This window comes from Chrysemys picta, chromosome 1 (genome assembly GCF_011386835.1).
Source record: "Chrysemys picta bellii isolate R12L10 chromosome 1, ASM1138683v2, whole genome shotgun sequence".
Classification (NCBI taxonomy): Eukaryota; Metazoa; Chordata; order Testudines; family Emydidae; genus Chrysemys; species Chrysemys picta.
This window is the reverse complement of record NC_088791.1, coordinates 168932496-168956532: the sequence shown is the minus strand read 5'-3', so window position 1 is coordinate 168956532 and position 24037 is coordinate 168932496. Positions and strand designations below refer to the sequence as shown.

The following is a 24037-nucleotide window of genomic DNA, read 5'->3' as shown; positions in this document are numbered from 1 at the left end:
CTACTGATATAGATACCAAGTATCAGGGGGTAGCCGTGTTAGTCTGTATCTACAAAAACAACAAGGAGTCTGGTGGCACCTTAAAGATTAAACAGATTTATTTGGGCATAAGCTTTCGTGGGTAAAAACTCACTTCTTCGAATGCATAGAGTGAAAGTTACAGATGCAGGCATTATATACTGACACATGGAGAGCAGGGAGTTACTTCGCAAGTGGAGAACCAGTGTTGACAGGGCCAATTCAGTCAGGGTGGATGTAGTCCACTCCCAATAATGGATGAGGAGGTGTCAATTCCAGGAGAGGAAAAGCTGCTTCTGTAATGAGCCAGCCACTCCCAGTCCCTATTCAAGCCCAGATTAATGGTGTTAAATTTGCAAATGAATTTTAGCTCTGCTGTTTCTCTTTGAAGTCTGTTTCTGAAGTTTTTTTGTTCAATGATAGTGACTTTTAGACTTAAAATAAGGACTGTGGGCTAGTCTAGACTAGATGCCCTGCAGCGGCGAAGCAGCTGTTCTGCTGTAGTACATCTGGTGAAGCTGCTCTATGCTGACAGGAGAGAGCTCTCCCACTGGCATAATAAAGCCACCTCCACAAGAGGCAGTAGCTATGTCGGCTGGGAGAGCTTCTCCAGCTAACAGCACTGTCCACCAGCGCTTAGGTCGGTGTAATTTATGTCACTCAGGGAGCTGGCTCATTCACACCCCCGAGCAACGTAAGTTATACAGACATAACTGGTAGCGTGTATAAGCCCTGAGTGTCGTTAACAGCAGGATCGATAGAAATCACTTAATTTTATTTAAAGCATGATTTTTTGAAATTGATTTATATTTACATGTTGCTAGTTCTTCACTTTCTTTTCATTTTATAGTTTTAAATCACTAATAAGATTTGTTTTGTATTTGTGTCTGTAATTAGTTTTTTAACTGTTAGAATTTTTTTAACTGTTAGATGTTATAGCTATTTTCTCTAAGAAGTTTCACACTTAAATGCTCATCTGGCTGAAAGAGACAACTTCCTTGTTGCAATAACACAACAAACTCAAAACTGATAACCAAATATTTGCCATCACCACCTTCCAATAAATTCAAATTTCCAGAAGTCAAGAAAGCTGAAGTGATTTGACCAGGCTATAATCTTCCATAGGAGTTTGCAGTTTGAAGTCACTTAGATTTGTGCTCCTAAATGACTTTTGGTGCTTTTGAAAAAAATCACATCCCTAGGTGCCTAATATGGGTTTTAACTTTGCATAACTTTAGGCATGTGCGAACAGACAGACTTATTCTGAACTTTTTAATTTATTGAACATCTAAATTACCTTTTTTAACACTGAAGTTTTATTTTGAAAGGATTTTAGAACACTAAAATTGAATAAGAATACAATTTTAGCCTCTGATGCTGCAACTTCTTATGCACATGTTTAGCTTTAAGCACATGAATAACTGAAATCAATGAGACTGTGTGAGAATGAATTTACATACTTGTGCAAGTGTTTGAAGATTCAGTCTTAAATTTTCAATATTTTGGTGGGCTGGGGAGAGACTGTTGCCTATAGCAGTTTTGTAAGATTCAAATAAGATTATCTAACTGTAATTCCATTTAAAACAAAAAACAGCATTTATAAATCAGTTCATTATAAATTTTAAATCTAGAGTTGCAATAGCACAATTTTCAGATTAGTTTTACAAAGTCTAAATTGATGTAAATTCAGTTATTTAAAAATCACTGATTTTAAAAAAAATCGCTCCATCTTAGTTAGCAGGTTACTCTCTTTGGGGCAGGGACTGCCGGCACCTTTACATCTTATACAGTCCTGAGTACACTGTCAGTATTTAACAAATGATATAGCAAAGCATCCTGTCAGAGTTCATGCTTGGCACATTGCTGAGCTCTGACCTTTACGGGCAGCAGTCTGTCGCTTTACACTGCTTGGCAAGGGCCGACTCAGCGGCACGCTGCTACAATTTACAATAAAAGGCAGTAACAGACCCCCGGGAGCCAGCATTCACGTGCACGCACAATGGTTCACAGAAGTCATTGTGTTTCTGGCCATACGTGGGGGTTTTTTCCTGTTTGTTTTTAATCTCAGTGATGTAGCTACATATGTTCCATTGCGGAGGTCTGTGCAGAACTTGCTGATGCTATGACAACTCAAGATGTTGACTGATCATCTGCAGTCACCAAGGCTTTCCTTCATTTCAGTCTGACCTGTCAGCCAGTATACCCTGCCCCACTGCAAACACCAGGCTTTCCTATTAGTCAGCACAGCTGTCCAGACACAAGAATGATCTTTTGAAGTTTTAGAGCAGCGTGTATTAAGGTGAGAGCAGAGAATACATGATGGAATAATCATTAATTAATAAACATCCAATACATGCCAAAGGAACTCACAGCCATTTACACAAACTGGAATCACCTCACACACACCACACAAGTGCAGTCAGCGTTTGGAGGGGTAAGCTGGGATATGATTGCTGCTTAGCAGAGCACATGAATAGTGCCCAGCAGTTCGGGATATGAGCCAAAGCAGATCATCATAGCCAAAGTATTACTAACTCTGAAGTTCAAAAGTCATAAGATCTTGGAGAGACAAGCTGGGTGAAGTAATATCTTTTATTGGACCACTTTCTGTTGGTGAAAGACACAAGCTTTACAAAGAGCTCTTCTTCAGCTCTGGGAAACATACGACCTGAGGAAGAACTCTGTGTGGCTCAAAAGCTTGTCTCTCTCACCAACAGAAGATGGACAAATAAAAGATATTACCTCATCTACATTCTCTCTCTAATATCCTGTGAATAACACAACGCTGCAAACAATGAGAGATCATGATTTAAAAAAAAATTAGGATTATAGTCCTAGGTCACGTTTTCAGTCTTTCCTCTGCAATGATGAAAGCTTTAAAATAAATAAATAAGCTGAAATTCTCCTGTAGATCAACAGTCTCCAGGAGCTGGGGCTATAAGTAAAATGCGAAATGCCACAAATACCATGATAAAAATCATGTGAGCTGGCAACACTGATGCAGAGAGGGTTTTAGGGAGATTCTAGTCTATATAGCTATATGTAATTTGCTATTCACACCCCTAGAATCCTTTGGCCCTGCAAGCAAGCAGGGAAACAGCATCAGCAGCTTTCTGTCAAGAGCAATGTCTCAGTACAGTTCTCTAGAAAGCTACCAATACACCTTCTGAGCTCACAGTACACAGCACTATAACACCATAGCTGTCATCAGTCTTCATGGATTCTCTGAGGGCCCAGTCTTGCTCCCAAAGGCAAGCTCCAGGAGCAGGCTCAGACCCTATATGTACCCAGGATATTTCTGAATGTTTCCAGTAGCTGTGTTATAGACGATGCTGAGAAGGGTATTTCATCCTTAATTAACCTAAGGTGCATTTTATATGATGTTAATTCAAATACATTAGAAGTAAATGAATGTGCAATATGTTTGATTATAGTTGCTCTCGGGGAAAACATAGCTTTGAGTTGGTGCTCCAGCCAAAATGTTGCATTAAGATTAAGCACTTTTGCCATTCATTCCCTCGGTGTAAAAAAGGACAAAATAAAAGTACAATACATCCTACAACTAGGGAACACATTCAAGACATTTGAAGGAGAGTTCTGACATGCATTGAGCTGAATACCTCATCACTGAATTAAATGCAGCCGCAGCCGCGAGACACTACAATAGTATGAACAAATGAACGGGTTCAATTAAAATAAAAAAAAGTAAGCCCCACAACAGTGATTCTTCAGCTACTTCTAGAACTGGGCCAGAACTTCTTTGAAGTTCAGAGAAGTTTGACTGAGAGCCCTCTTCTTAATCTCCCTCCATGATGTTAGCATGTGGAAAGGATTGCTCAGTGGTTTGAGCATTGGCCTGCTAAACCCAGGGTTGTGAGTTTAATCCTTGAGGGGGCCACTTAGAAGGACCTGGGGCAAAATCAGTACTTGGTCCTGCTTGTGAAGGTAGGGGGCTGGACTTGATGACCTTTCAGGGTCCCTTCCAGTTCTATGAGATAGGTATATCTCCATATATTATTAATAGCAATTCCTGTGGGGAGGGGGAAGGTGATTTCATAAGCTAACTGATTTACAACTGCACAATACAGTCTGGGGCATAAGTTGCAGGGAAGCCCCAAAGTGCTGCTATTTTTTTTTTCTTAAAAAAAAAAAAAAAAAAAGATAAATTGGCCTCTATGCAAGTTCCTGCGCCTGGCTTCCCCAGGAAAGGTGAGAAGGGGGTGGTGGGAGAAGCCCCCCAGAGCCCCTTATGAAGGCTTTTAAAAACAAGTAGGTGAGGAAGAACTGCCATCCAAGGGACTGCCTGAAAAGAAGGCTTCCCACAAGGAGACAGTCTAGCTCAGTTTGGGTGTGGGCCACCAAGCCACCCCCACTCAGAGAGCCAGGCATGGTCAAATAAGTGAAGACTATTGAAGATTAATCTAGGGATGGCTGGGGCATTTGAGGATGGGATGTGTTAGAAAAGAGAAAACTCAGGCCAGGTGCACATCCACAATAAACCTGGATAGTCCAGATTAGGGCTGGATATACGTAGTTGAACAGAACCCCCAAGCCTTGAGAACTTCAGCCAGTACTAAAATATTTGCTAAATACTAGAGGATTTCAAAGCTTTCATTGGGATTTTGTGCCGGCCACAAAGATTTGTGAAGAGCAATTCTACCATTGCCTCAGAGGTTATGATTAAAGTGATGTTTAATTTGCATTTTTTCCCTGAATCACAGCTTGGCTTCCACAGATCATTTCTAACATGAAGGGGACGACATAAAGGTAAGTTACCAGAGCATCAGGTCTTCAATTCTCCCCCTTAATCTAATACTTCGCTTTTTATCCTCTGATCCACTCACAGATGCTTTCCCTTTTGTCCCCATCTTGGCTGCCTCCCCAAGTAGTTTAACCTTTTACAGCATAATTTCTCCTTCCAACCTTATTCATGATCTTTCCTCCTGTCTCCCCCCTCACTCTTTTCATCTCTCTTCCCCCCCACAGAAAAGCTCTTCAGTTTCCCTTCATCAGATAAGAACAAATTACATCCAGCTGAAAATGGAACACGAATGACCAAAGCACTGTCTCTGATCTTGGAGAGCCTGCTTTTGAGAGCTGCTAAGCTTCCACTCTCCTTATGGATCTCGGTGGGAGCTGCAGGTGCTCAGCACCTCACAGCATCAGGCCAAGAGTTTCACATGCTAGTACCTTACAAACTGCCTCGTGTTTGTCTGGCTGCACCCACAGTAACTTAGGAACTTCCCCGTCTCCCTGTAAATACCGTGTAATCTTTGCTATGCTCCAGTCACAGCTGCTTCCCCCTTTTCTTTGCAGGAAGGAGAGAGGAAGACACTCCAAGCTTACCCATTTATTTTCCTCCTCACCTTCTTTTTCTATTTTTTCAGTGGGAAAATCAGTGCTGGTGAAGGGGTCTGCACTGACAGCCCTGAAGACTGAATCCCCTACTGAGCCGTGGAACAGATTCAGAATCTTTTTCACACCATCTCATTGATAGGGCTCAAACCTGCCATGGTGGACCCACATCTAGGGATGAAAGCACAAATCAGTCTCCATGGTCCATTCAGTCAGTGGCCTTGTGCTGCTGAGACAACCAAGAAGGGGGTCAAATTAGTGCCCATAGGATGGAAGAGGGCTATTGTAACCAAGCACTGCATCTTTCAAGTCATTCAGCTGTCCCCGCTCCCACAGTAGCCCCCACAACCCCTTCTATGGCTAAGGGGAGTAAAACTGCAGCCTTCTCCAAGCCACAACCTCTTACTTGGCTCCTCTTTCACTCTCCCTACTACTCTGGAGCCCTCTTTGTTGCTGGGCCCCTGAATGGAGCCAAGACTCTCTTCATAGTCCGGCTTTGTCCCTCTCCTCCGCAATTTGCAGGCCCTACATGCACACCTACTCACAGTAGCACCTGTGCATAATGGATACAGAGAGAGTACATGCAATGTGGTGTAAAGATTTGGGGTGGGTGAAACCAAAAGTGAGCTGGGCAGCTACTCCCAAGTGATTGTCACTAAACTTTTGTATCCCCCACCCAGCATCATGTCTTCTGTACACAGCACGTATGTTACAGAGAAACTATTTTACAAAGCTTTTAAAAATTATGTGACTGTTTCCCACATCCCTATCTAGAAAGAGAGGCATCTTTGATACAATACAGCTTCTGAAGTCTAAAAAAGTTACCCTAAAATAGCTTTTCTATATAGAATGAAGCCATGGTTTTGAGAACCAGTATCACAAGGATCCACACCAGCAGAAGAGCAAGTGCTGTATATTCCAATGGGCAGTTTTTACAATGGTCTATATCAGTGGTTCCCAAATTTGTTCCGCCGCTTGTTCAGGGAAAGCCCCTGGCGGGCCAGGCTGGTTTGTGTAACTGCCGCATCCGCAGGTTCGGCTAATTGCCCACACTGCTTCCAGCAGTTCCCATTGGCCTGGAGCAGCAAACCGCGGCCACTGGGAGCCGCGATCGGCCAAACCTGCAGACGCGGCAGGTACACAAACCGGCCCAGCCCACCAGGGGCTTTCCCTGCACAAGCGGCGGAACAAGTTTGGGAACCACTGGTCTATATATAGCTTGAACTCCCATTGCTAGCATGCAGGGTCCTGAGGTATTAAACCTCAATCCTGTTCTCTTACAGATCACAGCCCTTTGGCCAGTGTATTTGAGAATGGAAATAAGGAAACTTTTTGTAGCAGGTTTTGTTTTGTTTTTTAAATGCTGAGTCCCTGGAAAGTTAGAAGTTGTCCAGTGGAAACAAGTTAGTGGGCAGTATTTCCCCCACAAAAGTGATTTTCTGTATAAACTTTCACGGTTACATAACATGATCATGAGCATACTGCAAAACACAATCATAAGTCTAAATCTTCACCTGGAGTACACTTTATCCAATCAAAGAGTCTGCTGTGAAGGTATTTATTCTGAATAACTGAATTGCAGCAATTTGTTTTTGGAAAAACAGATCTATTTAAATAGTTCCCTTCTCCCTCTGGTACTCTGCAGCTATGCCATGTACAGCCGTACTATGTAATTCTGTATGTCTATTACTAATTCCGTTATTTCATTCTGTAACTTTGTTATTGAATCTGTACTGCATTTTGTCATACTCTTGCATGAAAAATACTATGCAAAAAAAGTTTATATATTTTTAAAAATAAGCATCTAAACAATTTAGTTTCTTCTATCACTCCTTCTCTGAAGCAATTACCCTGAATTGACATGGCCCTGGCTCCTCTTTTCATAATGTATACGGTACCATCCACATGCCTGACTTTTCTCACTTAGCTCTTTTCAGCCACAGTTGTCCAAGTACTTCACAAAATGAAGTTGTGACACTGTATTAAAGAAAAGTGACAATGTTTACACTAATGTATCATCATTGATATATCACCCCCGTTGCACAATTGTGATAAATCTTGCACAAAATAGATTATGTAAGGTATCATTGGAAAAGTTATATTCTGCTAAGTAGGACTATCCTGGTTATATCCATGTATCATCAATGTATATGAAGTTATGAAACTTTGTCATGTGTTAGTAACAGAAACCTGTTGCCTTTCTGGGTAACACCCCAAGACAGATTTACATCAAAGCTAGCCTGTTTGGTGGTCCATTAAGGGGAGGGATAGCTCAGTGGTTTGAGCATTGGTCTGCTAAACCCAGGGTTATAAATTCAATCCTTGAGGAGGCCACTTTGGGGATCTGGGGCAAAATCAGTACTTGGTCCTGCTAGTGAAGGCAGGGGGCTGGACTCAATGACCTTTCAAGGTCCCTTTCAAGGTCCCTTCCAGTTCTAGGAGATAGGATATCTCCATTAATAAAAAAATAATAATAAAAATAAAATAAATAAATAAGGACAATCAGCTCTTCCAGGGACTCCTGCCAAGATCTCTTCTGGCAGCACATAGCCAATGAATGCCTCATGACTCAGCAAGGCATGTGACTGATGACTTCATGTTTGTGCCAGTAACTTTCCATGCACCTGGAGTAAGAGGTATAAATTGTAGACTGTGACATCATTCTTGGTCTTCATTCCTGCTCCACATCTCTGGACTATGATTTCTAACAAAGGGAAGCTTTGAGCAAAGGACTGATGACCCCCAATCTTCACCCAATTCTTGGGTGATCCAGAGAGACTTATTGAAAGCTAGCAGAATTACCATCACTGCTGTATCCTGACCTACAGACTCTAAAATCAGTTGCAGTGCATAAGATTCCTTGAACCAATTAATAACTCTTTAGTTCAGTTTACTAAAGGAATTGGCCATCAACATGATTTTTGATTTTTTGGGTAAGAGCTGAACTGTATATTGACCTGGGGTGTTTGGCTGGTTCTCTGGAACTGGAAAAACCTTATATGTGGTGCTTTTGGTTTTAATAACCTTACATCACAAAAGTCCAGTTGTGTGGGTGGCAATAGCCCCCTATAGGCAATCCAGCCCCTATTTTAGCTCCTTGTTAGCTAGTATAGCAATACAGGAGCTCACTTTTGTTTTGGGGTGTGTCTGCCCTGTTTCCTACAGTCTGCCCTGAATTTGGCACTCTCAGCTGTGATCCAAACAGGGCAGTGACAGAAGTATCTTTTTACAGGTGGGAAAACCAAAATCGTGAGGGTCAAAGTGATTTGCCCACGGGGGCAGAGTGGGGGCAGAGTGAAGAATAGAATTGAACTGAGGTCTCCCAAGTCCCAGTTGTCAGAGCACTGGGCTGGATCACACTAGAAGCAAAGAGGAAAGCAGAGAGAGAGAGAGAGAGAGAGAGAGAGTTAAACACTGAGAAATGACAAAGCAGAAGAGATGACAAGACATAGGAAAGATAAATGCATTTGGGTGATCATTGTAACAATGGGTGACAGATTACACCATTTGATTCTGCTTTGTCTTTTCCTTTTGCATTTATGTTAAGAAGGTAGTGCCAGAGCAAAAATCAGTGGCTGGAAACGGGTGAATTTTGAAGAGGGATTTGAAGCATAAAGTCTCTTAGCGCACATACACCGACGCACACAAAAGGAGATACGGAGTTTCAGGTGGGAAATGGAGATGAGGAGAGCATGAAGTTGGAGGAGTAGGAGACAAGAACTGTGGTAGAGTTTCTTTTAAATAACCTTAATTCTGTAGAAGGCACCACCCTGCGGAGTTGCATGCACTGCATTTTTATCCCCATTTGTTTTTTCTTTTAACAGAATCCCTGGTTGTCAGAATGAAGCTGTCACTTCAACCAGCAGATGTTTTCACTCCAACTGCCACCCAACAACATTTATGACATGAAATTAAGAAAAACAGCTACCCTGAGCAAGCGCATAATAAACAGTTTAACCCTGGATAAATCAGATGACAAGTTCGGGTGGCTTTGATTGAAATGACAAGGCAGTTTGTCACCCATTGTTCTGTCACAGAGATTGGTGGCATTAATGTTTTCCGCTGAGTTGTGGGGAAAGCAACCAGACACTTGCATATTTCAGAAGCTGTGCATAACAAGAGAGACTGAAAACAAAGGGGTCAGCCTCCTCATTGGTGAAACCCCCTTCTCTGTACCAAAGGAGAGTCACCAGAGGAAGAGGCAGATAGTGTGAGTTATTTTAGCAAGAAAACGAAAATAACACCCTCGGAAAAGAAAGGACACCTTCTTCCAGATGTATTGAGTATAGTTCGCCATATGCTGGCTCCTGGCTTTTGACAATATACTTGGTCATTTGTCTTCCCTTCACCTTGTACTCCAGGCTTCAACCTACTTCCTTACTTTAGGGACAAGTTTTGACCTTTGTTATGTGTGTGTTGCTCCCATGGAATGAGAATTGTATGTTGTGATTATTGGTAGTGTTATTAAATAGCACCCAGAGGCCCCAATAGAGATCAGGGTGCATTGTTCTAGAACCCGTGTACACGCATAATAAGACAGGCCCCGTCCCAAAAAATTTATAGTGCTGCACCTGCAAAAACTTATGCATCTGCTGAGCTGCCCTGGTGTATGGCCCTGGCCAAATCATTTCATTTTTCTGTGCCTGTTGCCTCTGCCACCCTTTGTCACTTGTTTATTTAGGCTCCGATCCTGCAAAGTCTTAATACATCCATTTAACTTTAGGCACTGTGTAAAATCAACGGGGTTACTCACTGTGTGACAAAAGTGGCAGGGGAAACAGGCCCAGAGAAATGAAGTTACTTGCCCAGATCAGTGGCGGAGTTGGGAATAGAGACCAGTTCTCCCAATTCAGTTCTCTATCTGCTACACCAAGAGAATTAATGTGGCAACCTTAGACCTCATGTATAAATTCAGAGTTTCCACTATATGATTTTAAAGGTTGTGGCCCCACCCTGGTTTCATTTTCAACACCAACTGGCACACACTTGGAAACTTCCCCAGTTCCTACCGTTAATTTAGCTGAACAATTCTTAAGTAATACATTTAAGATATTTGATTTCAGCCTCTCCCAATCTGGAAGAAATTCAGATTATGATAATGTGATGGCTCCTTTGCTTCCTATCCCTCTACAGTCCTTTTCAACACCTTGAAACAAATCCTATTATTCACTTAAATTTCATGACATACTGTAACAGAATACACCCCTGCATGCACACCCTATTGTAATAATCTTTGTACAAAGTATGCCTTGTAAGTATCATTCGAAAACTCATAATTTGCTGGTCAGTATTGGCCTGACAAAAATGTGTCAACACTGTATGTTAAGTTATAAGATTCCTCCGTGTGGTATTAACACACATTCCAAACCCCACAGCCCTGCCCAAGCAGAAGTCGGCAAACAGGTCTGTCCTAAACAAAGGACTATGTGCTTGCTTCAATTTTCATTTAAGCAGTAAAAGAGTCATCAAGCAGGAAGGGAAAACAAAGGAAGGTCAAATAGGTGGGGGGAAAAAGCCCATCAGGGAATATCCTTCCACATAGACTGTCTCCTGGGTCTCAGCTGGAAATATTTTTTCAAGAGAGGGACTGAAACTATAAAAAGGAGGCACAGGCACCCCTCTCTCTCTCCCTGGCCACCTCATTCTCTGCACCTGAGAGGACAAAAGGAAACAGACATTCAATTCTGCGGGGTGAGGGGGATACCTGACCTGAAAGTTTGGTCAGTAGTCTGCTGGAGCATGTGGTGAGAAGTTTGCTTTGCAACTAAAATAGTTTAAGTAGATACTAGTAAGTGTTTTATATTTATTTCTCTTGTAGCCAATTCTGCCTTATGCCTCATTACGTGTGCTCACTTAAAATCTCTTTGACTGTTTTATCTTATCCAGTGTGTTTAAGTTGAAGTGTCTGGATAACTCCATTTAAGATAATACACAGGCATATTATACCCTTAAAGAAATAATAGACTTAATATATTTGTACTGTTTAGCAGAGGACTGGGCAGTGCAAAACATACATTTCTGGGGGAAGTTGCGGAACTGGGCCTGTGTTGGAGTCACCCTGCAGTATAACCCAGGCTGGCAAGAGCCAGGGTGTAGTTGGCAGGTTGCAGTTACACACAGACATTCAGGGCATGGCTTGCATGCAGTTTGGCTGTTTGTGAGTGACCCATGTGGGAGCTACCACAGCAAGGCACCCAAGGTTTCAGGGCAGGGGTGATAGCTTCCCACTAGTCTGGATTGTGCCCTGGTATGTCACACACATTCCAACTCTTTGACTAATTCAGATACCCACCACCTTCCTGCTCCTTGTTGGAGATTGGTAACAGGCCTGGTCTGTATTTGTTACCCTATCATTAATACTGATATAGTCTCTAATTTGATACAGATGTGACACCCAGACCTGTAGCAGCTCCTTTAGTATTCAGGGCCAGCCTATCCCTGCCACTTTTTGCCCAAAGGTTATGTTTATGCTATTAGTGACTGCATATGGTCAGCCCCCGATGGAGGGCAAGGGAGGTGAGGGTGACCAGCAGGGCCTTAACAGCACATTTGGTGAGGGAGCAGTTCTGCCAGGAAGATAGTTGGGCTTCTTCCAACTCTCTATGAACCCCCCACATTCCATGGGATTTCCCAACAACGGTGATACCACCCCTGGGATTAGATGGCCAGAACACCCACACAGAGGCCAGCTCCCAACTGCCCTTGACAGGATAGTTTGACTGAAACCTTGAGGCTTCAGGGTCTCAGTTTCCCACCCAACTTTGGCCTTCCCATGACAAAGCAGTATTTAGTCCCTGGTTATTAATGTTCATTAGAGCCTTGTATCTGACATCAGAGAGGACTTTCCCCTCCCAGAATCCCTCTTCCTGCTTTACCATGGTATCTGAATGACTTCCTACCTCCAAACCCCTCCAGGTGTCCTTTGGACACATTCCCCTCCCAGCTGTTTATCTGTCTTACTACTGTGCTCCCTCTCACCCTCTCCATCTCGATAGATGCTCATTCTACTGCCCACCCTCCCCATCAACCCAACTTGTAGATTTAACTAGCATCTCATCTCCTTTCACCTCCAAGCACTGTAAATAGGTCACTTACAACCCTGCCCCAACTTCCTCTCCTTTAACACTGCCTTGGATCCGCTCTATTCTGGCATCCACTATCTCCAAGGTTTCCAAAGGCCTCTTTCCTTGCCAAGGTGTCATGATGGTTCTCCTTGATCTTTCTGCAGCTTTCAATACAGTTGATCACTCTCCTCTTCAAACACTTAAGGTCCTCCCTTAGTTCTGATCCCTTAACGATTACTCTTTTTTTTTTTTTTACTTTTAGTGATGGTTCCTCCTTCTCCCCTCAAATTTAGACACTTGTTAATTTTTCCTAATATCACAACTGCATTGCATATTTTTGTCAGTTTGCTTGCATCAGTGGCTTCAGGCGAACACACCTTCAATGTGTTGAAGTAGGTAAAGAACTATCACCGTTCAACTATGGGACAACAGCATTTGAATGGACTCGCCATGCTTAACATCAACTGTGACATTGCACGAAATCTAGATTTTTCCTCAATAATTAGTGCATTTGCACAGAAAAAGGCTAGAAAAGCATTTGTTAAATAAAAAATATTCAAATTATGCCTCACTTTTTTTGGTGCCTTATTTTGTTTTCATGTGTTGTCATTTTTTATTTTTATTATAGCTAGGGGCCTCAAAAGCTGGATGTGGCCCGGGCCTCTCTGGAGCTCTGAGAGGGTCTGGTGCTTGCAAAGCTCTAAGTTCTTGAGAAGCCAGACAATCACTCAATAAACGCAAAGTAACATAAGTGGCAAGTACGGAATCATAGAAACACAAGACCACACTTGAGGGGGAGAAGAAAACCCAATTATAAGATGGCAGTTTCTAAATCCTGCACTAGAACACAGTTCATTCTTGCAGTGTAGATGGTGCCAAGCCATGTTCCCAAATCATGTGACAGCCCAGCTGAAGTGAAAGGCTATAGCATGGTTCAGGGGTATGGTTAACACATACTTCAGTCCTGTCTACTCTGCAAGACCAAATTGTGCTTTAACTACATTGTAACTGGGTGTTCCTACATGGTTGATTTTGCAATGTCGGTGTGGCTTCTCTCTCTGTCTATCTTCACAGTAGGGCCTAGTCAACACTGAGGTTCTCTCTGAAGAACTCCCACATACCTAGGGTTACCATACGTCCGGATTTTCCCGGACATGTCCGGCTTTTGGGGGCTCAAATCCCCGTCCGGGGGGAAATCCCCAAAAGCCGGGCATGTCCGGGAAAATCAGGAGGGCTCGGTGGTGCTCGGCTGGGGCCGGGGGCATGGTGCCGGGCCGGGAACCAGTGGGGCAGTGCCGGGCCAGGGTCACAGTGCCGGGCCAGGCGCGGGGCCGGGGTCCGGGGAGCCGGTCAGCCGGGGAGCCGGGGAGCCGAGCCCGCGGGGCGGGGAGCCGGGAAGCCGAGCCCGCGGGGCGGGGAGCCGGGAGCCGAGCCGGGAGCCGAGCCCGCGGGGCGGTGAGCCGGGAAGCCGAGCCCGCGGGGAGCCGGGGAGCCGAGCCCGCGGGGAGCCGGGGAGCTGGGAGCCAGGCCGGGAGCCGAGCCTGCGGGGCGGTGAGCCGGGGAGCCGGGAGCGGGGCGGGGAGCGGGGCGGGGAGCCGAGCCCGCGGGGCGGGGAGCCGGGCGGGGAGCCGAGCCCGCGGGGCGGGGAGCCGGGCGGGGAGCCGAGCCCGCGGGGCGGGGAGCCGGGGAGCTGGGGGGGTGCGCCGGGCCGCCGGGGGCCGGCAGTGCTGGGCGGGCCGGGGGTGGTCGGCCGGGGCCGGCACCCCAGGGCCCGAGCCGACCCAGGCTGGAAACGCCGGGGGGCCAGCCTGGGCCGCGCCTCCTCCCCCCACACCCCCCTTACCTGCTTCAGGCTTCCCGCGAATCAAATATTCGTGGGAAGCAGGGGAGGGGGCGGAGACTTTGGGGAGGGGGCGGGGTTGGGGCGGGGTGTGGGCGGGGCTGGGGGCGGGGGCTGTGGAGTGTCCTCCATTTGGAGGCACAAAATATGGCAACCCTACACATACTGTTGCAAGAATGGTACAGCTCTCCACTGGTTCTAGCAATGGCAGAACAGTGGCATGGTCCAGCCACCAGCACTTTAACCCCTATTGTCTAGACCTGTTCAGATGAGGACTAGTTTACCCAGCAGCTCTACACTAGCACCACCATTGCTAGCTTCTGTAAAGCAGCACCAGTGGAAGATTTTTCCAAGCAGAAGCGTACATCATTGCAGGATTTACTGGCTACAGTATTTGTAGCTATAAAGGTTCTATGGTGGTTTCTTCACCCAGCATGAGCAGGAGTTTGTCCTCTCCAGAGAGCCAACCCTTATTAACACCTTTACACAGTCAACAGCATGATTACAGCCAGCGTTCCCATGTATGTACAACTGCATGGTCACAGAATTCTCCAGCTGTAGGAACCACTTTTTTTTTTTCTTCAAGTTACGTTTCTTGCCCTTTAGTTTAAGAAAAATCTTCTTACCTGAACAGAATGTAAACTGATGCAGCATTCCGTCTTCCTGAACCAGCAGCCAGCCTGAAACCACAGCCTTGAGGCATGAACTACCCCCATTCATCCCAACGGAGATATTAACATTGAAACCTAATGGCAATTTCGATGTTAACATTGTTAACTCTTTCACTGCTAATCATTTTATTAGAGTCATTCAGCTAACATACTTATCCATCATGGTTACATTCGGGAGCAGATATTGCAGGGGAGGGCATTGGGGAGATACATTAGGGCTACTGGCTTCTGTCAGTATGTGGAGTAGGTAACTAGGAGTTCGAGCCCCTTTCTCCCACTCCCCTGCCTAAACTTTGAAGTCACCTTCATGTATGCCTGCAAAGGGGACAGGGAAAAAGCACTGCAGAGATGATGCATCTAAAATCTTCAAATGCCTCATCTGTTTCCCTCCCTTGCCCAGATGCACCCTATCCTGTTGTTAAAACCTCCCATCTTCCACTCCCACTCCACATCATTTTCTACAGTGCAGTTCTTCATAGATTGTCAGTAAAGATTCTGCAGAATGCTAAAAATGGAAAATTTGGGGTAGGAACATTCCAAAATGGAGATTTTTATTGAAATAATAACAAATACAGAGCAGGGTACTTATATCATTCCTTTCTATTTCAATAAAACAAACCCTGCTTTGAATTTAATTGTAGCTGCCACAGACAATATCACTCTACTGCAGACTTCAGCTTTGCTATGCTGCGGAATATAGGTCCAGTGTATCACAGAGCACATAGTTATAATATTGAGAACCCATTTAGACCAGACAAAAAATCCCTACCTCCACCATTTGGAGAAAACATGCGAGAGGGTTGCTAGAAACTTGTGTTTAAATTTGGTTGTAGCTAACACAACTCTGCTCTCCATGTTAATGGGCATGCATGTGCATATGTGTGTGTGTCTCAGGTTCTTCTGTCTCTCTGCCTCAAATTTCCAGCTACAAAGCTTTGTGCTCTCAGGACGTAGCAGAGGCTCTGACTAACTGGCTATTTTTTTTTATTTTATTTTTTTAAATATTTCAGCAAGCTCCTTCGCCATAAAAACAAAATTGCTGCCAAGTATAGTGCCAAGTTTTAGGGACTGGGATGCACAAAGCCAATTAAAAGACAATAAAGCACCTATCAAGGGAACAAGAGGACAGAACAGAAAGAAAGCATCACAAGAAAAACCAGGAGCATCTTCCTTTCACCAAAGCTATCACCTACATATTCTCACTTTCATGTATTTCCCCAACAAAATGCTCTATATAATCTAATGAAATACATTCTAGCAACAAATATATTAAGTCTCATGACACCCTGTGGGGTAGGCAAATACCATATTATGTTTCTTTTACTGTCACGCAGACAGAGTTCTATTTGCAGCTCTGCCACTGCAAGATGTGAAGCAAGTTGTTTGAACTCTTTGTGTGTCCATTTACCTACATGCAGAACAGGGACAATAATGCTAACGTCGACTATACAGAGAGGCTGTAATTCCAAAATAAACCTTCATCACAAGTCAAGGCTAAAATACACATCCCTAAAATAAGAAGTAGACTTTCAACATTGATTAGACTTCTGAAGTTTGACAAACTTGTGTTTGTGAATGTCAAGAAATTCGGAGTTAAGGTTCCACAGACAAACATAATTCTGTCCCATGCCTGTAACATTGTGACCTGGTCTACATTACAAAACTGAACTGCATCTGAACACGTTTTTTCATCAATCATGTTAGCTGTCTAGGTGAACGCAGTTTAGTAGCCTGTTTGTCCTGGTTTCCAGAGCTTTGGAGCTGTGCTCCGGCTCCGCTCCAGCTCCAGGCAAAAACCTGCAGCTCCACAGCTCCGGAGCTGCTGTACCCTCCAGCTCCAGGCTCCGCTCCAAAGCCCTGCTGGTTTCCACTGACCAGGAAACAGTGTTGAACCCTCATTCAGCTAACGTGATGGTTACCAAGACGATTTGGATACAGTACAATTTTGTAGGTAGACCAGACCAGCAAATCATTCGTATAATGTAGATACACATCTAAGTATTTCAACAACTTTCCAAATCTTTAAAATTCTTAACAATAAAAGTGTATGCACAAGTCAACTCTATTCCATATGTGGAACAGATAAAGTAAAATACCTGTTAGCCTAACATTTGGGGGTCTGTGGCTACTATTTGTAAAGTTGACAGGGTTAAAGTGAACATCTTTATGTGGGTAGCTAAGTCTTTGAAAAGATGGATAAGTACAGGGACGTTTCTATACGTGGATGGGTGGATAGAAGAGATGTTAGCAGACTGTCGGAGAGGGTAAGTGTTGTTGGTTTCTTTATTATAGTGAGAAGGTGGGTTGGGAATGGACAGGTCTTTGATGTGTGTACGGAGAATAAGAGGTGAGAAGCTGTAGCTGGTTCAAAAGGGAGCGAGAATTGTAGGCGACGTGTGTAGTGGGTGGATGGTGGCCGCATCAGTCTGTAAAGGGTGGGGTGGAACAGTAGGAAGCAGGTGACATGTTGAAAATACAGAAGAGGTAGACTGTGTGGGTGTCAGGATAATTCAAGGATGTAAGTGTAGGGTGGTCAGGGAAAGATTTTGGTTGTTTTCTGATTCGCACCCCTGGATTTCCTGATTTCCAAATAGTCCTCTTTTGATTCATACAAAAATAATTGTATTATTTCTTAGGCCTTCAGTAGATGGGCAGAGGATTCTGCTGCTACAGCCTCTTCCGTGCAGAGGTTTGTGGTGAAGTTTATATCCCCTCACGCCCCCATTAGTGGGAGGGCTAATATAGAGCAGCAGTGTCTGAGGGGACACAGCTGAGACAAGACATGCAAGGGAAGGGAGGCAGAGGAAGAATAGAGAAAGAGGCAGCAGTAGCGGTAGCCTCTGAGCAAGGTGCACAGAGCTAACAGTGAACTGTTGCTCCGCTCCTCTGGGCACCAGCTGGGAGGCAATTGCTCTCCCCCGGCCAATGTTTTCTCGCACTAGGGCAGATGTGTGAGATGTGATGGCAAGGTGCCAGCAGATTTTACACTACTTCACGAAGCATGTACATGTATGGTACTATACAACGCCTGCTAAGAAGCACTTATGTTCCTAGGGGGAAAAAAATATGAAAACTTGACTGTGGGGAACAGAAGAGGATTTGCTTCTAAGTTTCTGTCTACACAGCAGCCGGAGGGGTGATTCCCAGCATTCATGGACAGACAGGCTAGCTCTGCTCAAGCTAGCCTGCTAAAATAGCAGTGTAGCCACGGTGGTTAGGATGTCGGCTCAGGTTAACTGCCCAAGTACATACTCAGGAAGTTGGGCAGGTTTGTGCTAGGCCAGCTAGCCCAAGCCGCCACCCCTGCTGCAGCAGCCACACTGATATTTTTACTATGCTCCTTGCTGCTGCATAGACATACTCAATGTACTTATGTGTTCATGTGCGTATTTGCAGGCATGAGTTTCATAAAGCGTTTACATAGATCTACATCAGTACATGTGCTTACACACACATGCAGTAGATATTGGTGCATGTTTGCACATATGCCCCTAGATATGCATGTGTTTACAGGAGTGCAAGTGCATGTATGTATGTACTCTGTTTTACAGCACAAGTGTACCTTTGCATGTGCATGCTTGAATGTTCATCAATACCTCCCAGATATACATGTCTTTACATATGTGCAAACTGAGTAGGTATCTCAAAATATACAGCTGTTGGAGGGCTAGCGTTTTGATCAGTTCTATGCAAATTCCATCCAAATTATTACCTGCCTGTGGGATTCTCTTCCAGAATATTTCAGTTTTCTCCTCCCTCTCAGATCTAGGCCTCAAGGCCAACAGGCAGAAAAATATCCTTGGAAGAAAATCCCAAGTAGCTTTCTGTCAACACCAGACACCTCTTTGAGCACTTTCCGTTATCCCCTTAGTGTGAGAGACCCCGTGTATGGAACTTGGCTAAATCACAATACAGATATTACCCTGTATAAGTCATAAACACTCTGAACAAAAGCTCGGCAGCCGTGTAGCTCCCCTAAGGATGCCTTGTTTCTGAGAAGCCAAGGACACCAGAGTTCAAGTCTGAGCTGCTGTGTGCCTGAGGCAGCAGAGGCTACACATGTAGCAAATGAGCTGCAGTCAATCCCCAGCTGAAGTTGGTATCTTCATGCCTAGTAAATAGTTAATGCATGGGGCCGCCCCCAGCAGTCAGAAGCTATCTTTCTGGGTGAAAGGGAACATGCTGCCACCGGGGGGGGAGGGGCGGAAGGGGGAGAAGAGAGAACTGGGAGATAAAGGAGAGAGACGAATTTCTGCATCTACTGACATAGCAACATCTATTAAAAGGTTCAACAATTCAAATAATCCATATGCTCTAACTAGCCCAAATAAGAAATACAGCCATTATAATCATCACACCACCGTGTGGGTGTTTTTACAGGAGCAGAGGGCAGCAAGACTAGCTGCACAAGACCATTAATATTATCACCATTTCTATCGTCCTAAGCATATAGAGGCCAACCAGGTTGGGCCCCAATGGGCTAGATACTGTACAAACATTTAGAAAGTGGCAGTCCATGCTTGCTGCATTCCATGAGGTAAAGTGTTCCCTGGGTAAACAGAGAGTTCCGCATAAATAATGCATATTTTGTACTCTATAGCACCTTGCTTTGATGGCCTCAAAGTGCTCTACAAATATTAATTAACCCTCACAGCTTCACTGCACAGTAGGTAAATTATGCCCATCTTACAGAGATTAAGATTGTCAATTATTTATTTTTACAGATATCCCAACAGTTCAGTTCAACCTGGTGTGGTGGAATTTTATTTTATTTTATTTGAGGGGAGGGAAGGGAGGGGTTGTTCATTTCAGTGGTCTCAAAAATACTTTACAGAATTAATCAATCAATCCTCTAGATACCCTTGTGAAGCAAATATATACCCGCTTACAGGTGAATAAATTACTAATACAGTGTAAATTCTTCGGGCAAATACTGTGTCTTCCTTTCTTTTTGCAGAGCACCTAACATAGTGCGGCCTTGATCCTAAAGGGAGCCTAGCCTGGACACTATCCTAGCAGAAACGCACAAACATATTCCCATGATTTACTCAAGATCACAAGTCAATGACAGAGCGAGGAACAAAACCCAGGTGTGCCAATTCCTAGTCCCTTGCTTTAGCCACTGAGCCACACTGCTTGCAATAAAGCCAGAGTTGCTTTGTGCAGCCATGGAGACAATAAGAATCTTAAAAATTTTCTGCTCCTGGCTCAGAGAGATACCAGCTTTATGAGACGACAGTAGACCCCAATATTTAAGCTTAAGAAGCGTTCACAAAGAGGAATATTCAAAATGGAAACTTCTCCATTCATATGCAATCATTTCCAATATTTCAAGATTAATTTTCTAGCTAGACAGAATTGAAAGCATCACAAGGCCCTTTAAAGAATAGTTAGCATTTCAGTGGAGGCAGAATAATTAAGAATGTGGCAGCATATTAGAAAACACACAACTGAGTTTCCTTAGAAAAAGGACATTAAATAATTTGAACATAGGTGAAACTACAGGAGCAGGCTAGAAAGGGAGAACTCTAGATCCATGGGAACTTCACTCATCCAAGATCTCCAAAAGGAAATTAAGTTAAAGCATTACAACTGCACAACAAGCTCCCATTGACTGATCACGCCCTGTTGTGAGAGGAGAATACTGTTTCTACCTACTTGCAAGCATTTTCAAATGAACTCTTTCACTGGTGTCACATTCATCACTCAATGGTAAGCATCTCCAACATTTAAACTATCAAAGTATATTTAGAGCTAGTTAGGCTATAAACTCTTAAAAGCAGAGACCCAGTCTTCATATCTAGCTATAAATTGCCTATCAAGTTGCTAGTGGTATGCAAATTATAATGAGGAATGGCATAGCAAACAGTTTCTTACTTTTAGATAATGCCTTTAATCCCAAAGAAGTTTACAAGTAATCTATATGGGGGGAATCACTTCTTCCACCACTAGGGTCAGACTAGAAGATACAGGCAGTCCATCCCAGCCATTGTTACAAGCAGCTCAGGGAATATCTTTAGAGCAGCACTATTTTATTTTTTGGGATGGTAACTGGAGAAAAGATTTGGGTTCTCCCGAGAAAGCAATTCATTGGAGCCCCTATACACTTTTAATTCTCTCTCTAAGGGGAATGATAAATTAGTATTATATACTGATATTTCATTGTAATATTAGAGCACCTAGTTCACTATATATTTAAAAAAAAAAACACTTTAATTTACTAGATTTCCCTTCTTAGATTTGTTCTTCTTTCTTCCTCCTCCCCCCTCAAGTTCTTTTCCTTTCCTTCTATGATAGATGCTGGAATCATTTTCCCCTCAGACTAGCTTTTCAGCTAAGATAAAATTATTGTTTTCTTCCTACAAGTTCTATTTACTCCATCTTTCCTCTATGGTTTTTCATCTTTTCTCTTCCTTCTACTTCTCCATATCATTGTGATCATTCCCTCTTTCTACAATACTCTAAACCAACTTTTCTTTTTTCCCCACACACTCTTGCATTGTGCCCCCTTAACCTCTTAATTCCTGTTTACTGACATGCCACACAGCTGCCCATGCTTATCCAGTGACACACCTGCACCTCATATCCACTCACACTCACTACAACTGCTTGCCTTATCCACCACACACAGAAAGGGTAGGGGAGAAGACAGACAGTTTAATAGGACTCTACTTTTATAGCCCCAATGGAAGTAGAACCCCTGCTATTCACAGATGATGTCTCCTAGCCTGCATCACCAACACAAGTAGTAGCACAAGTATTAGAATTTGGAACTATCTATAGATAGGAGGTGATGTAGTTTGATCACTAGGCATGGGCCTGGGAATTAGAAGATGTGGGTTTTATTCTTTATTTATTCTTCTGGTGACTTTGGGTAAGTCTTTGCCTCAATTTGCCCTCCCCCCCAATATGGGAAGATGAAATGATATTTCCTTTCCTTTGTATGGCTGAAAAGCCCTAAATAAGGGTTAAGCACTTTACATATGGGCATGGTAGCTTGAAGGAAACTCCCTTTCTAGGGACCTGATCTGTGGCTTTTCCCTTAATCCTGCCTGTTGATGAGCCTGGAGGAATTCCTTGTGTTGCATTTAAAATGGGAAAAGACAGCAGGCCCCATCGCTACTTGTATTACACTACTGCCTTGAAACTGCAACTGAGATTAGGGCCCCATTATGCTGGGCACTGTACAAGGTGTGAGAGACAGCTTCAAAAAAGCTTACAGTCTAAATAGGCCAACACGTATGAGAGAAAGGAGGCATTATCCCCATGGGGAACTGAGGCACAGCTAGATTAAGTGACTTGGTCGCACAGAGTCTATGGCTGAGCCAGGAACTGAACCCCAAGCTTTTGGCTTCCAGGCCATTTTCTCCGATAAAGCCCATTACTCTTATCAGGAGACTTGCAGCTGCCCAGGACTGCCAGATTAGAGAGGTGGGCACTCAGCTCTGTTGCTGCTGCAACAGCACTCCTCAGGCAGTGTTCTACTTTCAGAGTGTTCAACCTCCCTCTGTCATCTATATCCCTTAGGGACTAGAGCTGGCCTGGACTCTAGCACTTTCCCCTAATCCCTCTCCCCCGTGCCCCCATCTCACAGTAGTTTGGAGAACTGGGCCTAGGTGATCCAGGGATGAACAAGTATGGCTTCAGGAGTGGAAAGATTAGGGTTCAGTAACAGCTAACCACATGGCAGCAATATTCATATTTCCGGTGTACTGCAGGTGGGAGAGAGCAGCAGCAGCTATCCTGTGGCCCATTCCAGAACCTCCCGCATGCAAGGGCCTAGCTGGGCAATCCAGACTTGATGAAATGCAGTCAATTCTGAAGTGCAGGGCAGCTATCAGTGGAAAGGGAAATTTGGGGGCAAAGGCACTAGGGTGGCAAAAAACTATCCTTACCCAAAGGACATAAAGAACTGGCAAGACTGTGGTGTCGTACCTCTTGTCTGAAAGAACAACAGTGAAATGCACGGTTTAACCCACACACCTTCTGGGTGTGGTGTTCTGTCCCATCTTATGGCACCGAGACCACTTAAAGAGAGAGATAAAATGAGTCTGTTTAACAGCCAGTTGGCTTTTAGCTCATGTAGTAGAGGCTGATGCACTGAGGTCCCAGGTTCATTCCTGCTCGCCGACAACCGGGGTCTGTTGGCGTTACAAGTGGGCGCTCGTCCAGGATTTCACCTGGGAAGACTCCAAAGCTCAGGATGTGCTTCCTCAGCTAGGGGAAATATGTAACCCACACGCCTTTCTGGGTGTTGGTGTTCTGGCCCATCTAGTGGCAGCAAGACCACTTAGAGAGAGAGAAAATGAGTCTGCTCTACAGTATTAGCTAACAGCCAGTTGGCTTTTAGCTCACGTGGTAGAGGCTCATGCACTAATTTTCAGAAGTCCCAGGTTCGGTCCCACCCCCCAACATCTGGGGTCTGTCAGTGTTACAATGGCACTCAATTAATCTACTTTGGAAGAACTAAACTAATCCTGCTGGGGTTTGAACCTGTAATTCCTGATCTAACAAATATAGGTATTTTAAACCTAATATGTAGACTACTAAGCGATCACTTTTAGCAAACAGGCCTGTGGCTTCAATACCTAAAAAGAACAACAAGAGAGAAAGGGGGCAAACCTGCCAGCTACATCTTCGCAGCTGAGAGAGATAAAATCAGATAAAAACGTCTTGGAAAAGATGTTACAGCGAGATAGGTTTACATCTGACACTTGTTTAAGAGAATTATAAAAGTAGACTTATGTGAAGCCTGAAAATCTGTTACTGTTCTTCAGCCAATGCAGACATACCGAACCACAGCAACAACAAATACATTTTAGCAATATTGGGTCTGAATGCAGGTTAGTAAAATAACAACTGAGGTTATTCAAACTAAGAGATTAATTTAGCTGTATGAACAGGTTGGCAACAGAGAATTCCAGTTCTGCCCACTTCATATAAGCTCCGGCCATTTCAAATGCTAAAGCAGGAGATGAAAGCAATGTAGCCAACTCTCTTGATTTTATTGTGAGTCCCGTGATATTTGATGGTTTATTAAAGCCACAACTCCTGGAGACAAGTGGTTATGTGAGAATCTCAGCTTTCAT

General features: G+C 44.0%; 1 protein-coding gene across 3 annotated transcripts in view; it reads right to left on the bottom strand.

Annotated features, from left to right (window-relative positions):
* The window catches only part of CD247 (CD247 molecule), an 80458-nt gene that overhangs the window by 46879 nt on the left and 9542 nt on the right, over nucleotides 1–24037 (bottom strand). Inside the window, exon 1 of one of the 3 annotated variants that reach the window (XM_065575107.1) lies at nucleotides 21170–21309. The exons of the other annotated variants lie outside the window; for them this stretch is intronic. The gene's annotated coding sequence lies outside the window, so the exon portion shown is untranslated. Of the gene's footprint in view, nucleotides 1–21169; nucleotides 21310–24037 lie in introns of those variants that run through there. 3 annotated transcript variants of the gene reach the window in all.